This window comes from Hyposmocoma kahamanoa, unplaced genomic scaffold (assembly GCF_003589595.1).
Source record: "Hyposmocoma kahamanoa isolate Upper Pololo Valley unplaced genomic scaffold, ASM358959v1 81, whole genome shotgun sequence".
Classification (NCBI taxonomy): Eukaryota; Metazoa; Arthropoda; class Insecta; order Lepidoptera; family Cosmopterigidae; genus Hyposmocoma; species Hyposmocoma kahamanoa.
Window position 1 is genome coordinate 2,444,279 of NW_020654080.1, and position 13,623 is coordinate 2,457,901.

Here is a 13,623-nt window from a genome sequence, read left to right on the forward strand (position 1 = left end):
CTTATGTCTCAGGGTGACAGACGCAATGACAGTGCCCCTCAGATCTTTGCAATTTAAAGCTTTGAGTGAAACTGATATGGACAGGCTTACTTAGACTTCTTCTTCCCATCACTTGATATCATACAAAATACACTATTTGAAATTCTCAGCTAATGCCACAGCCTAAATTGGACTGTGACGCTGGTTTTCAGAGGACCCTAAATATAAATGGCGTCACACGACTGTGGGACATGGAGGATGGGCCTACTTTAAATATTACTGTTCATGGCATATTTTGTTTCATGGAGATATGATTTTATGTTCAAATGTACTTACATTTACTACTTTACCAGACCAGAATAAGTAACAACTTCCGAAAAATCCGGGTCAAAAAAATGTAATTGCAAGGCAGTGTCCACTATTTGTCTCCGTTAATCGAAGTTAAGGTAAATGAACTCTAACCTTTTCCGATCACTTGTAGTAATGCATTCAAAGAATTATTTAAATTTAAGATACGGAATTAATCCTTTTCTTAATAAACATACTCATAGCCTTGCAGTAGGAAAACCCTGTGTCCAAATATTCCTCCTCTAAGGGTGACGAATTAGATATGGATCCTGATTTTCGGATTTCACCCATTTTCCGCTAACCAATTTGAATGAACATTGGTAAATAAAATAAAATGAAGCTTAGCTCGTGCAAACTACAAATTACACTCAAACTCACGAAAGAAATAAATGTAGGCCACACAAATACTTCTCCCGGCCTGGGATTCGAACCGTGGACCTTCGTGTAGCAGGACAGCCACCCTTTCGATCTGCATCATATAAATACAGGACTTTTTTTCACAGACACCAGCAACTTATTAATAGTCTTTGCATGCAGTATAACTTACTTAATGTAATATGGAGTGCTCTATAAATTGCAAAAAAGGACCATATGCGAGATGGTACGGGTTGCGCCTTGTGGGAATCATGCTAACATCATTTCAAAGAGTTGGGTATACTCAATGTGCCAAGCCGATTTTAACCGATTTCAAAAAAGGAGTAGATTCTCATTTCGACTGCACTTTTTTATGTATGTTACGTGATTTGAAACCGACTTTGATAATTCTTTTTTTTTATTGGAAAGAAGGTAGTGGTCCCATGCAAATTTGAAGACAATATTCTACCTTTAAGAGTGGGAAAGTAGGAGATAAATGACTTTCGATGTGGGTATTTTATCTCTGCTCAATAATAATAAAAATAAATATGCGCTCTATACAGTGTTTAGTAAAAATAGAGGTGTGAAAAATAAATCTCTAGCGCACCACAATGGCGGAGTGGTTCACAACGCCGTTGATATTCTGCTACAGCCTGACATGTTCATAAAAAGAAGAAGAACTAAGAACTACGTATTAGCACAGTCTAACCAATTACTTATTAATAAATAAATGCAACAGCAACTGTTTTCAATCAGGTATGTAGAAACGTTACCAACTTAGTTCGAGTACGAAACACTCGCGTTTTCACAATATGCTCAATAATGATTCATTGTTGTGTTAAATTAAATGACTTGTGACGTTCATTTTTTTCGCGACAATATGTCAACTCGTCTTAAATCTTGACTATCTTGTTCAGACCACACGTACGACACGTAAGCGTTAAGGTAAGTTGCTTATAATTACCACAATGATCTTTTTGTCTGGTGTGCAAGATGTAATTTATACAGCAGAGATATTAATCGCGCCGCTGCGTTTCTTGCTACTTACTTCTTTTAACAGGAATGCAAGGGAAAGGGGAAACCATTTTATTCGTCTCAATACTGGGTATCGTCGTAAAAAACCAAAAACAATTCCAAAAAAGATAATTATTGTAAAAAATAACTTTCGCAACATTTGTACCAATAGTTCCCAAGTTTACCACTAGATGGCATTGGCATAGAAAACACATTTTCTGAATCGCGATGTTAAGATTTTTACTAATGTAATAACCATGGCTAGTGTTTTGTAACAATCGTTCCGGTGTTTACCACTAGATGGTATTGGCATAGAAAACGCAATTTCTGAATCGCGATGTTAAGGTTTTCAGTAACGTAATGACCTGTCACTAGTATTTTGTATGATCTGACCTATTTTTCTACCCGTCTATAGTTAGTTATCTGTGATCTATTCAACGATTGCATTTCTACGGTTATCGTCATTACTAAGGAAGCGTTTTGCTCTCTACACCCGCAGCTTACTACAGTAGCGCCCAACTTACTACATTATTATTTTATTTTCATAAATATATAGGTAAGGTGCAATAAAATAATTGAATAAAATAGTAAGACATCGTGATGGTCAATAAACTTCATATTACGATGATTAGAGCGACATCTTTAGTCAGCCGTTGGTAGCTGTAAACTGGGTGAGTGCAGAATAACTTTCAAAGATTTCTCACAGACGGTGCGACAGCAAGAAAAACAAAGCTCTTCTACAAGCCCATAGAAAAATTCGTTGCATCTGCTGGTTCGTTCCGTAGCTTAGTTGGTAGAGCGTCGGCCTGGTATTCTAAAGACGCTGGTTCGAATCCAGCCGCATCGAATGAATTTTTCTCTGTAATGGATTTTTATATTAATAATTATAACAAACTAGTGCAGGTTACCACTGCAGTAGTCTTCACCACTGCATTGGAAGATGCCTTCAAGTTACTGAACTGGAAAGGACTCGGCATCAACATCAATGGCGAGTATATCACTCACCTTCGATTTGCTGGTTATGGCAGAATCGTTGGAACAGCTTGGCACCATACTCGGTGACCTCAATAGAGTTTTCCAGCAGATAAGTCTAAAAATGAACAGGACAAGACGAAACTTATGTCAAATGTCCATGTCGTATCCACCCCTATAACAGTGGGAACCTCTACTCTCTAAGTTGTTGACGAGTATGTCTACCTCGGACAAACAGTCCAATTAGGCAGGGCCAACTTCGAGAAAGTGGTCAATTTTCGAATCCGACTTGGCCAACCAAGTCAGCATTACTGCGTTCCGGTTTTGAAAGGTAAGGGTGATGGTGAAATTACAGGCACACGAGACTTGTCAACTTATGTCTCAGGGTGGTGGGTGTCGTAGCAGTGCCCGTCAGGTCCTTGCTATTGAAAGCTCTGAGTGGCACTGTAACGGTTATGGACAGGCGTATAGCTTACCTCCGGCGCACGACTTGTTCGTCCCGTCACTTGATATTGTAATAAAAGCACTAGATAGTTGTATGAGTGCCTGGTACATCTCCGAGTTTTGCATAACAATAATATGAAGATTTTGAACAAGAAATTTTAAACCTGACAAGAGAAGTCAAACCGTAATCCTTGTAGCTACATGGCAATGGTTCTTCCAGCTCAGAAAACAAATTTTACCAAAAAGTTCATTTGTCGTAAAAGAAAGATGATCTTGATAAGAAAGGTCTCAAAGAAATAATTTAACAATAATTTAAGACCGCCATGTTGTTGTTCAAAATTTTAATTTAAAAAAATCGATGTTTTTCTTATCTACGTTAAATGCCAGTTAATTTATTAAACGGCGTTTTTTAACGCGCCGTCGAACGGTAAATTAATCATTTTAAATCGATAAGAAATGTAAAGCATCAAAATGATCGTTTATGGTTAAAAAGTCCAGGATTCGAGTTTGGTTGCTATTTAGAATCAATCAAATGCTCACATTACTGTTTGGCGGCAGAAATAGGTTAGGTGGTAGTACTTCCCTTTCACAAGGGGCTCTACTGCTACAGAAAATAGAGGCACGTGGGCCTTGACATATTTTTGTCTCATTTGTTTTTATAAAAATGTAAGTGCGCATTTGACCTCCACCAGACGTAATGGAAAGTGACGATGAGGTCGACGATGGCTCCATCGTATGCACATCTAAATTATGCCTATTCACTCTCGCATTTTATTTTATATCTTCATGACATACTAAAAACTTAGTATTATAATAAATGTTAATAACTCTGTAATACTATTAAAATTGCTTTAAAATTGTTCAATTACAAGTTGAAGATGACCATATATTATTTGCATGCCAATTTTGGTGAAATAGGATGATTGTCCTATTACACCACCTTTTGTAAACCATATTTATGGCAAATAAAATTTCTTTTCATTTCCTTGAAAAAGTCCAAGTTATAACGTTCAGGAAACAAGTCTACAGGCAGGGAATTCCACTCCATGCCGATCGCCATATAAATGTGGCAGTACCCTTCGAATCCTTGAGATATAAAGCTGTGATTGCCACTGCAATCGTTATAAGCAGGAGTGTCGCTTGCCATCATGTGCACGACTTGTTCGTCTCACCACAGAATGTTATAAAAAATGCCAGGTGCTTAAAAAGTTACCCATCTAGATTGATATAATACAAATAAAAACATAATATGATTTATACGATTCCGGCCGGATTGAAGGAATTTTTTCTAAGTGTTCGAATCTTTGTATGAAGTAATTTCAAAAAAAATAGTTGAACACCAATTCAATACAAATTTAAATACAATTAATAGCGACATCTCTAGCCAGGGCTGGTAGCTGTACAGTTACTTTTCTGGGTGACGAAAAACTTTCATAGATTTCTCATAGATTGCGCTTCGGCTAAAAAGTCGTTGAAAATCAAATACAAAGATCCGACAACAAGCACATAGAAAAATTCGTGAGTACAAATAATAATATTATTATACAAAGTACTCATGATTTTACCACCCGACATGATAAATTCGAGTTTATACGGATTCTCATCAATATCATAACTCAGGCAAGTTGAACTTTAAGTTTCAAGAAAACAGTCATCGTCATATTCAATATCCATTGAAAGTTTATACTCCGTACTTGGCAAAATAAACCTCCGAAGGAGACCTATAACCGTAGCGAACTGTAAATAAATTCGGAAGTCAATAGTGATGGGATGTATTTCCAAATGACAATGTAGAAATTTTTAACAAAATAAAATGATGGATTTTTTAAATTTTATTACTTTGTTTCCAAATTCTTTTAAAGTTTATTTCATGTTTTAAAATACGAATAGAATAGAACAGAACACGTTTATTTGCCAATGTACTGTAATTACATAGGTCTTATAAAGTAAAATTAGGTACATTATATTCAACCTGCAAGCAGATGTGCAAATATTAACGAGATTTAATGTTTAGTCTTTTCAAATTAATGTAATGAATTTCTAAATTCCAAGTATTCTTTATATAGAAGCAATACGTCAAAAGTCATTTTGTCAATTACAATTTAAAAGTATGTCGTTGTACAATTTAATTTCGTTTGGTAATTTATTGAAAATAATTATACAAATATGTTGAAGCTGTTATTCTAATAAAATGGCAACGAGGTTGGTATAAAAGATTCATAATTTTTGCTGTAGTTTGCCTTTGAATGACTTCACCACGTGAGTTAACACAGTATTGTGATAAACGAGTATATTTTTATAGTATCAAGAGACGCGTCCCGAGTACGGCAACGTGACTGGCAGTAAGCGACAAGCTTATTGATAACAGTTGCAATGCCACTCAAAGCTTTAAATCGCAATGTAAACGCACTAAAGCTCCTTGTGATAGAGTTCGTCCAGGGAAGTACTGCCACTTTATCTATTTCTGCCTGCAAGCAGTAATATGAGCATTACGGCGTTCCAGCTTTGAAGGGTAAGAGTGCTGGTGAAATTACTGGGACTTGCCAACTTATGTCTCAGGGTGACAGGCGCAGTGGCACTGCAACTGCCACGGACAAGCGTGTCTCTTACCAGGCCCAAGACTTGTTCGTCTCGTCACTTGATATTATAAAAAATAAATACAGTACGAGCATCCTGTTCTTAAGCATCCTTAACCGTCTCTGTGGCCGAACGGTTACCATGCTGGACTATCACGCCGAGATCCCGGGATCTATTCCCGAGACGGGAGAAATATTTGTATGACCTACATTTATTTGTGTCGTGAGTTTGGGTGTAATTTGTGGTTGTCAACTTATGTGTGTGTCCATGGCACTCGCGATACAGGGTTTCCCTAGTTTGGGGCTATGAGTGTGTCCTAAAATCACCATGCTGCTTAACGACCGAAATAGGTACGATGGCAGTATTTCCTTGAAAGAACCCTTTCACCCTTTCCTTACAAGAACTTTGTATTGTAAATCAAAATAAAACTACAAATTTAGATGACAATGATTCCAATTTTTATTGTATTAAAAAAAGTAAGGTTTGGCAATTATGAACGAGAAATTATATCTGATAAATGTCCACCACGACCAGTTACAGATGTCGATTCTTTCATCAAAGTTTTTAATCACTTTTTGACAAAATGGTGGGCCTATTTCGTTAATCACTTCACGAATTTTGAGTTTTAAGGCTACAATCGATTCGATTGGCTCCGTATAGTCTCTGTCTTTAACATAACCCCATAAAAAATAATCCAGCAGTGTTAAATCACATAATCGATCTGGCCACTTAACGGAAATTTGGTTTGCAATAAATTCATTGTTTCGGTGGTTGAAAAACCCTATAATAAACAGATGAATGTTTAAACTGAAACTCTTGTATATGAATAAAGTAAGTTATGTAAATAGTTTTATTTGGTGTCATCTAAGAAGAGTGCTTAGAACGTGCTTCACATCGCTGGCCCGATGAATGGCAAAAATAAATAAGTTGACAGTATATTCCTGATCAAAATCTTTCACAAGGAGCTCTACTGCTACAGAAGAAAGTCTCTGGAAGACGGAACCCCCAGTGCGCGAATTCCACTCGCCGCTATCCAGTTTCATGTTCTTCTTAAGCACATCACTACATAAACTTTCACAGCCATTCATCTTCGAACCTTTTCGGCCCATTTTGGATAAAAACTCATTCCGTCCACAGGTTAACGATATCAGAACATGGCCTGATTAAAATTAATCGATTCGGCAACCTTTCCTTCATATTTTGTCAACGAATTAAAAACTTACAACAGTGTTAAGAAATCGAACAGCGGCTTTTGGTAGCTCGTTAAGTCTTTGCGGTGTTCGAATGAGCGATAAGTCAAGTTGTAATATAAATAAATAAATAACGCACACACTCTAGTGCAGGGCTATCACCGCACTAGGGAAACCGCGTGTCGCGGTTGCCATGGACCCAGTTTTTAACGGATAATAACTTCTGACAAGAAATTTAATTGATTGTAGTCTAAACAAAATAAAATACGAGTACGTCACACATATTATATTTAAATTAGCGTCACCATCGTCATCAACCTAGTATATTAATTTAGTAGAAGTACTTGTGAAAGAGTTCGTCCAGGGTAGAACTGTCACCTTACCTATTTCTGTCGCCAGGCAGTAATGTCAGCATAACTGTGTTCCAGTTTTGAAGGGTAAGGGGCTGGTGAAATTACAGGTATATGGGACTTGTCAACTTACGTCTCAGGGTGACGGGCACAGTAGCAGTACCTCTCAGATCATCGCAATTTCAAACTCTGAGTGGCACTGTAACTGTTATGGATCGTCCCGTCACTTAATGTTATAAAAAAAGTTAAATTTAAAATTAAATAGCTTAAAAAGGCGCTGCAGCAGCACGCTAAAAATCTTATTTTACTAATGTATCTAAACAATTCTTGAAAATATTTTTACTTGTACATAATAGACACAAACTTGGCTACAATCTTAGTCTTGAGTAGCCCTAAGGCTGCTAACAGATTGACTGCGTGTTTTGCAGTTAATGCGCGAAGTCGTAATCAAATTCTACAAACATGCATTCAATATTTTAGCAGCCTAAATTGTACCTTATTAATTTACCCCATTATGAAGGAAATGCAAAGCGCCAAAGAATTTGCAGGTTTGGGCCTGTCGCACTGTGTGTGCCCCTCGTATCCAAATACCAGCACGAGAGGAGATCTCATCGCGACTCTGCAGCCGCGCTACGCTATCAGGATATCGTAATCAAGGTGAAAACACATGGAGTGTTAAGTCCATAGTCCAAAATCCACATAGCCTTACAATAAAAGAATATCACACTTCGATAGCGTTTCTTTTCCTCCCAATCGTTTCGGTCATTGATCTCGATTTACTTCATATCCATATTTAAACTGTAAACAACGTTTCTACAGGTCCATGTTTTGGGTCATACAAATAACTCGCCTGTCCAATGTTGACTCTTTCGCTTTCAAAGTAAGTATTTGCTTTGCAGATTCATCTGAGCGAGATCCGAATGATGTCATTGGAGAGCAATGGACTTGCGTTGAGAGAAAGAACGTAAACTGCATCCTTGTGACACATCTTTCTAAATATAAATGTATGTGTGGTAATTATGATGGGACTTGCCCAAGTTGTATATAAAATCATCCATCAACCATTAATTTAAATTAATTTCAATTACGTTCGGCAAACTCCAAATCCGTACCAAAAAAGGCCGTTATCTACCCTGGATGGTGCGAGAGGCCATTGAAACTAAAACACTTTCTAATTTCAACTGGGGGGAGATGGCTTCATCGCACTACCAGTTTGGGATCCATTATTTTCTCTGATGAGAAATCTAAGCTGGGATAAGAATGCAGGGCAAATTAATTTGTTTCCATTTATTTCAATTACTATTATAAGTAATAATAAAATTTTATTAATAAATAATTTATATTATTAAAATAAAATAATTTGTAAAACATATGGAGCGTAAATTAGAATGTTCCTTGAAAAATTTTAAAAATCAGGTATTTAATTAATAACTTTTGCAATAGTGAAAAATAGGTTTCTTTGCATTAATATTAGACATAACTGGTTTATAACTGTACCACCTCAGTCAACCGTGACCACGGGACCTGTAAAGGGCCCGAAGTACTGTTTTGTTTGCAAAAATAAATTATACGCGATTTAAATCCAGAATAATAGTTTCATTTCCTATGTGTAACAATCGCGAAAACCTAAGAACTCGATAAATACTTACCTACCTAAATTAAATACAGGTTATGGTAATAAGGAACTTACCCCAAAAGAGCCTGTAATTTCTAGGAATACTATGCTTTATAAATAGTTCGCTTGTATGATTTTCAATGGTAGTACCGGTATAAATATAAGCGAACCTCTTCTTTTATTAAAATTTTGATTATACCTTGGATTAGATGCATGCGTATTCTTGCGCTCTTAGTAGTAAGACCTGTTCATGATTGTAAGTCAGATCGACATAAGTTTTTATGAATATACAGCCACTTCACATGATTAAGGAGTTTCATTCCACAAGGATATCGAAGGTGGTTACCCGAAAGAATAAGAAGGTTCAACATTACCTATTTCGGCCGCCAAACTGAAACGTGGGCACAACAGCGTTCCGGTTTTGAAAGGTAAGGGTACTGATGAAATTACAAGCACATGGGACTTGTTAACTTAAGTTTCGGGTGCGGTAGCAGTGACTTTGCGATTTAAAGCTATGAGTGGCACTGCAACTGATGCGGACAGGGAACACAAGTTGTTCTTCCCGTCACTTGATACGTACACAAAAGTAACCGCTCAGGTTATGCCACAGCTTAAATTAGACTGTGATGCTGGTTTTCACTGGACCCTAAATATACAAGGAGTCACACGACTGTGGGACATGGAGAGATGGGCTACTTTAAATATTGTTTCTTAAAACCGGGCACATGACTTGTTCGTCCCGTCACTTGATCATATAAATGACAGTAATAATAAATTATCTGCTCACGCGATGCGCTCCTTCTACCGCAAAATGGCGGCTATTTGGTTTCGCAAATTAGAAAAGAATTCAGTTTAAATACAAGTTTTTTATAAATAAAAATTATTATTCTGCATTGCTAAATAAATACCCCCCGTACTACCAACAAAAACATCTCAAATAAAATGCAGTAATACACCGCAAATCCTGCACTTAAAAAGCACTAATGAAATTTTTGGTGTGCTTGGATAAATATGATAATATTCCGTTTCAGTGGTTCTAACGTTTACCATGAAATTACTCCTTAAAGTATAGTTTACAAATATTTATATTCAGGGTAAACTTAAAAAACGCTACTTACGGTATGTTTTCAATAAATAAACACCGAAATCACCAGCCCAAACAATAACACACACGATTGTCGTGACGTATTATTGAAGTTGTTTATTTTTTTTAAATGACAGACCCAGGCATTAAAAACTTTATGGTTTGCTAGAGTAGTTACCGAAATAGCAATTAATATTAGTTCTTTTACCTGTTATAACTTCGATATCCGATAAATCGGTATAAAATCATCACCGGCACCTCTAGGTGTGGTATGCGTCTACGGCTGCATGTATCGCGTGAGCGGATAGAACGCAGCACGAAATAAATTAACAAAACATCATACTAAATCATGAAACTTCGGTGCTGACTTTAGCATAAGTAAGAAAAAGCGTTCTCTGTCGGATGTCAGTCCGGAACAATTACTGTGTAATAAGTAATATTCTACTTCGTACTTGATTTGGTCGACTATTACTTATTTGGCAGTAGTTGTCTGACGGAGAACAGAAATAAACCCCTTGAATGGACATCACAAGTAGAATTGATAAATCAAATCATATCAAATCAAAAGAATCTTTATTTCATAGGTAAACATTATTACACTTGAAATCGTGACATTGGTTAAACTCTACCGCTCATTCGTAAGGCAGATTCCCCTGAGAAGAATGAGCAAGAAACTCTAGGGGTCGCTCATTGTAAATAACATTTGTACGCATTCAACATTTACAATATATTTTTTGTTTTGCTTTCAAACATTAGAGATCGAGACTACCTGCATGAGCTAAACGGGTTGCTACCACGGATTTTTGTCATCCAAGTACGCAGAAGTTGTATAATAACCTTTAGTATAAAAAAATTTTATATATCAACCGGAATCTTGTTATAGAAGCGTACACATTGCCCCTTAAATGAATTTGTCACTTTGTGAAGACGACTATCAAGAACAGCTAGTTTATTTTTATTTCTCGTATTAATGTTATGTCTGTCACTATTTTTCGTAAAGAGATTACTATTCCTCTTAACATAAATTACATTTTCATGGATGTACTGTGACGCTAGTGTAAGAATATTAATTTCCTTAAACTTATCTCTCAAAGATACTCTGGGGCCCTAATTGTAAATTGCCCTAACCGCACGTTTCTACAGGACAAAGATTCTATTGATATCGGCGGCATTACCCTAAAGCAAAATGCCGTATGTCATTAGAATGTGAAAATAGCTGAAGTAAACCAATCTAGCGGTTTCGACGTTGGAAAGTCGCTGAAAAGGTCGCTGGAAACCCCAGAAACAGCAATCTAACTCAATATATTTTTTTAAGGACATGGACTTGCTCTTGACTACAACCTAGCCTTGGTGCAAAGATAAAGTCGTCGTCTTTTGTCCAAAAGAAAGTCGGTCTAATTTCGAATTCTTGTTAGTCTAGTAAGTCTGTCTTCGTGGCCTGTCAGTCTGGTCATCCAAGGAGGCTCGACGCTGGTCATCAATGGAGGCTGGATGCAAAACATATAATGATCGAGCTCGCTCAGAAGATACCTATTCAGTCGCAATATGAAGATCAACATTTCTGGGTTGTGCGTATAATAAAAGATGACTAAAAGGGCATAGTACTCCTGAATATCGGTATGATATCCGGAACGAGCTGTTGAAGCTCATTTAAATATGATTTAATAGCTCCAATACACTCCATATAGTGTAGCGCAATCGTGATCGCAACGGGGCCATCACACTTACCGACAAATTGAAATTCAAATCATCTTTAATATAATAATAATAACGCACACACTCAACATAGCCACGCACTAGGGAAACCCTGTGTCGCGGGTGCCATGGACACACATAGACAACCACAAATTACACCCAAACTCACGAGAGAAAGGCCATACAAATAAATATACCATATGTAGGCCATACAAATATTTCTCCCGGCCCGGGATTCGAACCTGGGACCTCTGCGTGGCAGTCCGGCATGGTAACCGTTCGGCCACAGAGGCAGTTGAATCTTTATTTCATAGGTTTCATAAGAATGAAACTCTACTGATTATTCGTAAAGCAGAGTGAAATATGTACATGAAACTCTAGCGGTTGCTCTTTTAAATTTGAATACATTTAACATCTACAATGTTTATTTCAAACATCGAAGATTGAGACCTGCAATAGCTAAACGGGTCACTACCACGGATTCTTGTCATCCAAGTACGCAGAACCTGTAATAATAATAACCTTTAGTATAAAGTTTTTGTTTCACTATACTTTTACACCTCGTAAATGGCAAATTTTGAATACCAACCAGATTCTTATTATAAAAGCTTATATACATTGCCCCTTATATGGATTTGTGACAACGTGAAGAGGACTGTCAATTATAACTAGTTTATTTTTATTATATATAGTTATATCTGTCACTATTTTTAATAAAAAGAAATTCTATTGACACTGAAGCGTACTAACCTGTCTTTGAGAAAAGGCTTTTTGTGCACATGTTATAATTTAATTAAGTTGCTTAATTTAATTCAAATAAATATTTGTGACTTTGTGAAGATGGCAGTCAAGACGGCTAGTTTATTTTAATGAATAGCTTAGTTGTATATAAAAAGGTCAAGTTTATTTTTAACACATAGTATAGTCATGAATAACAAATAATTTAAAGAAATTAAGAAATTACAAATTACATGGTTCGGATCCCGGCGCAAAGGTGCCCATCACGCTTGCCGCATTTCCTCGCTGTATGGCAATGGACAATCTTTGCGCCAAGAACAACCCGGCGCGAGAGTCATCTCCACTCTCTCTTAGCCGTCGCCCGATTTCCGCTATAAACTTTTTCGCATCGGTACCCCAACAACCCGCCGTCTCAACAGCAAACGGAACGAAAATGTAGCGACTTTCCAAGCCACGATATTTGTCTCGTTTGTTGCGAGAAGCGGACTCAGCAGCTGCACCAGCTGAAGTTATTATGCCGCTGAGATGCGAAGCTGCAAAAGTGCTAACTCATGTCGCATCCCACAGGAGACACCTACCCCTCTCCCACGGCACCAGAGTTATTCCGTCGGGCCTTTTCCCATCTGAAATATATAATTTAGTTTAGTTTATCTACCTTTATAACTGCATAATGAACGGCTACTATGCTAGTCTGTGACGCAGAGGTTCAGGGTTTGATGGCCTCATGAGTTTGGGTGTTTGCAGTTGTCTATGGCACCCGCGATACAGGGTTTCCCTAGTGCGGGGCTATGATTGTGTTCATTATTATTATTATTACGATCATTATAATCAACACACATACGTCGCACTGCTCGCCACGGCTTTCCTCTAAGAAGAGTGTCATAGTCCAACATGCTGTTGATTTTGAGTTTAAGAAACCTTCTCTTACATATAGAAAATTGGTTATCGGTTTTACTGATATTTCTTTTTACAGATTTCACTCATTATTAAACTCTGTTTGTTCAGCTACTTTTGATGATGCCTTTGTACATAAGTTGTAGTTGTTGTAGGTTGTGTTATTGTGTGTAAAAAAAACGTATAAATGAAGTTTATTAAAGCAAAACACACAACTTTATTTTAGATAAACTGCAGCTCATAAATAAAACACCATTACCAACAAAGTGCAGAACCTACGTCTTAAAACAAAACCTATATTTATTAGGTCTTGTTAATGGGCGCAGGTAATTAATGGGGTGCGCGTAGTGTCTGCAGATGCGATGATAG